This window comes from Lathyrus oleraceus, chromosome 6 (assembly GCF_024323335.1).
Source record: "Lathyrus oleraceus cultivar Zhongwan6 chromosome 6, CAAS_Psat_ZW6_1.0, whole genome shotgun sequence".
Classification (NCBI taxonomy): Eukaryota; Viridiplantae; Streptophyta; class Magnoliopsida; order Fabales; family Fabaceae; genus Lathyrus; species Lathyrus oleraceus.
Window position 1 is genome coordinate 137,125,422 of NC_066584.1, and position 4,512 is coordinate 137,129,933.

A 4,512-nucleotide genomic window follows, 5' to 3' on the forward strand; every position below is an offset into this window, starting at 1 on the left:
CCTTCCAAGTTTCAAATGAATTTTTGATGAACATGAAAGTTGTTCATATGGTTCTTAAGAACACGTTTTATCTTGGGGTAATATTCATTTGACAAACACATCAAAAGTTAGGTCTCAATGGATTTCAAAATAGTCAGATGATTTGACTGATCAACTTCTCAAAGCCAAACTTCAAATCTTGATGAATTGATGATTGAGGACACTCGCATAGGCTCATATATGCATAAAATGATGAATGAAAGAACTTCCCTTGATTATATTTGATCATAGGTTGAGGTTGCTTCATGAGCAAGACACAGTCAATGCACAACCAAATTAGGGTTTCCTTGGGAAACAATCCTCAAGCCCTTTGGTTTATCTTGATCAAAGTGACAAATTGAGATACTTGGGAGGCATATATTATTATTGAGAGCTTTGTGAACCATTGTCATGCTTTCTTTTACTTTCATTTGGCCACATCAATGAGTATAGGAGCCTCCTAGGAGCCTTGGATCACATGACTGCTTGAGCTTCAAAAGAAATAAAGTTAGTGACATATTTTTGTGCTTTTGGTTAATAAACAAAATAGGAAAGGCAATAATATACAATTCAAGCATGCTTGGTGGTCTCAAACCAACTCACAGAAGTCCCAACCCAAGGGTAAGGTGCCAAGATGCTATGTTCCTTGAGGCAAATGCAAATGAGCAATGTTATGATGCCATGAGGGATCTTAGGGTCAAAATTAGGGTCTTACAGATGCCCCTATTTAAGGTCATTCTATCCGGAGATATGGGGGTTAAAATCTTCGTCTCGACGAGGTAGAATGGGCTTAAATAATAACAAAGAGACGAATTTTGGTCCCTAAGAGACCTCATGATGCAAATGTATGTATGTCACAGGTAATACTCTGCGGAGATATGTCCTCAAAGGAAAAAGAAATCAGGAGAAACTGACAATCCATATAAGTAATACACTCAATGGGACAGAGACTTTGGGGACTCTTTGAGGATAAGAAAGGGAGTAAAATGCGTGAGCAGGTCACGACTTAAGACTCACTGAGAGACACAAGGGGAATTCCATGAAAATAAATCAATGGAAAGACTCAAGCTGACTCAGAGATGCATGTATTAGGGAATATGCCAATACAGCAAAAACTATCCACAAAGGATACTTCGGATGAAAATCCGGACTCAGGTGGGGAAAATCCACTAAGGGACTTCACTGGGAAATGTCCAAACAGGACTCATTTGAGGAAACAACAGAATGAGGTATTACCGGTTACTGGGTAATAAGCTCAAGGAGACATGTGGTCAAAACACCGGAATGAGGGTGAGAGAACAACATGCTCGGGGAGAATGAACATATAAGACCGGTATGAGGGTGATAGATATCAAACATCCAAAAACATATGAGGAAGACCTAAAAAGGTATATTTCGACTCAGGAAAATCTGACTCTATAGGGGACAAAAAACTCAAAATAGGGAGCAGAAGGAAGGAACACCAGGGATACCGGTTACTGGGCATATAATAGGTGACCAACTGTTGAAAAGTATATTTTCGGCAAATATTTAAATATCGTATCCACAGAGATTGGTTGTTATTACCGCCGTTCTATACTCCAAATTGTTATAAGTTTAGAAAGTAACCAAGTTGTTTTGTTTGAAAAGTTATCTTTTGAGTAAAATGTCACTAAAACAATAAAATGGTTTTAATCAAATGTAAAAGGTTTGGCAAGATTGAAGTTCACTATTCAAATTGCTTATGATTCCTTATGACAACTATATAGATTTAAGATTATTGATGATGTTCAAGTATCCTCTCAATATCATTTATGTCTAAATGATATTGTGATAATCACTATATTAATCTTTAGACGATTTCTCCACCTAACTATCAATATAACAATCTTTAATGGTTGATACAAAAGAAGAGTAGTGAATAAATCTATTTCTACAACTTATTCACTACTTGAAAATATATTTTATGTCAAGACTTAAATAATCTCTTTCAACAACTACTCAAATCTAATATTCAACTTAGGGCAAAAATATCATTCAATACATCAACAATCTTTTATCATATATAAGAGTCAAATGAAATACATAAACAATAGGAATAGCTACTACCTCCAATCTTGACAAAATGGGGTTTAGCTCCTCATCATCATTTTGGAAAGCAAAAGGCAATGGTAAGAAATCTGTTTTTTTCTTACAAAATATCAAACTATGAATGAACATTTTCCATTCTGTTTTCTAAAAGGGTTGACCTTTCCTAAAATTCTCACTTTCATCTAAAACTGAAAAGTCCCCTAAAACAGATACAAAATTGTAAAAACAGCTGGCATTGAAAACAGAACACTTGGCCAAAACAGCTTGCTGGATTTGCAAGGTTCGCGACGCGAAGGGTGATCGCGGCGCAAACTGAAGCTACTTCAGCTTCCTTGCTTTGCAAGCTTCATCCAATTATTCTTCCAAGTGTTAATCTTCAAAATTAGGCCTCCAAAGTGCATTCAACACTTCTTCCAAAATATGATCGTGCAGTCCGAAGCTCTCTTGCCCAAAAATTCTACAAAACTAACAAATATGTGAAATAACCACTCAAAACAACATAAATTAAACCTAATTGCATTTATACAAATTTGTGAGAATAAAAGTGTGTAATTACATCAAAAATTGGTAAAAGGGACCAATAAAATTTATAAAAAGTAGTACTAATTTGTCCCTAACAACTCTCCCCAACTTAGCATTTTGTTTGTCCCTAAACAAAAGTTTCCACTAACACAACCAAAGCAATGACACAAAAGATTGAAACAAGGATTAACCAAGGACATTCAAATGGTTTAAAAGTGTTTGGCACTTTCTCAATCCACCTATCTCAATGCTAGACAAAACATGAACAAGAGCAATGGTTGGGTGCAAAAATCATACCAAGGAATTCAAAGCCATATATGTCAAAATTGAATCAAACTTACACACACATCATAATAATGATGAATAACATGAAGGTTTACTTTTACTCATCCAAGCAATTAAATCAACAACAACTCAAGTCATGCGGTCATCAAAACAAATACCAAATCATGTGAAAAATGAGAATCAAGAGGTCTTTCAAGGGTTGTAATGTGGCTTGGGTTACAAGAAAGGATATGATTAAGAGAATTCAACAAAGTTGCCTATCCTAAGGGAGCATTCCCAAACATTCAACTCTACACAATTTCCATTTCTTTGATCCCGGTCTTTTTCCTTTTCTCATCTCTTTTTTTTTACATCCACACAACCATGAGCCTTTTCTTTGTTTTTTTCTTTCTTTTCTTTTTCTTTGCTCTAATAATACAAAGAAAAAGAAAAGAAAGAAAAAAACAAAGAAAAACAAAATAAAAACAAAAGCAATAATAATACAAAGAAAACTCAAAATAAAAACAAACTCCTCAATCTTCCTCCTCTTGGCCACCACCAACGGATCCAAGGACATCCTCCATCTCATCATCATGGGCTGCACCACCTCCTGCACCCCCCATAAAAGCTGGCCTGCCCTCAGGCCAATTAGCATAAGCAACATATTCCGTCTTTGATCCCGGTCTTTTTCCTTTTCTCATCTCTTTTTTTTTACATCCACACAACCAAGAGGTCTTTCAAGGGTGATTTATTTTTCTTGTTTCTTTTCATATTTTCACCTTTCATAAAAACTCACTTCTCCATGTTTCTAATCAACTCTTTTTACTTTACTCTCCCCAACTTTAGATTCCAAAACCAAATTTATTCAATAATGCTCCCTACTTAGACATAAGCAAAATAAAAAATTTGCAAACAACTCGGTTTGAGGGTTCAATTGACACGAAAGAAATTAGGATTCATTTATTCACAAAATTTTCAATTGATTTTACACTTATCAATCAAATGAATCCTAAAGTAATCTCAAAGGGGGTTAACTAAGGATTACTCCTCACAAGGTTCGTTGATTCAAAACTTTTTGGTCAAGTGGTTTTTCTCAACAAACAATGCCTCTATCATTTCCAATATTTTCACACAAAAATAGCTTGATGCATGATTTAGCATGATAAGAATGAGTTGAAATAATGTTCGGTTTCCCGCATTTTAGTGTACAATGGAAAGCTTTCTCACAATTGGTTAAGTCCTATTTTGATTCAAAAATGACATGTATTTCAATGAATTTATGATATGGAATTTGCACACACCATCAAACTACTCATGTTAAGTCTAGAAAGCGATAAAGTGTACCTTGAAATGCCGACACTAATTCTTATCATCACCACTCGAAGTGTCCTATGCTCCTTTCTTTGCAAACATTTCTTGGTTGCTTTAAGCTTGACTTAAGAGTAAGAACAATTAAACAAAAAAAATGTTGGTAAACCAAATTCATTGTAACACGCTTAAATCTCACAGAGTATTCATGCAATTAACAAAACAAACTAACAAAACAAAGTTTTGGTGAACTAGAGCCACCCAAAAGTACAATCAAAATTTTACAAAAGCAATAATAATACAAAGAAAACTCAAAATAAAAACAAACTC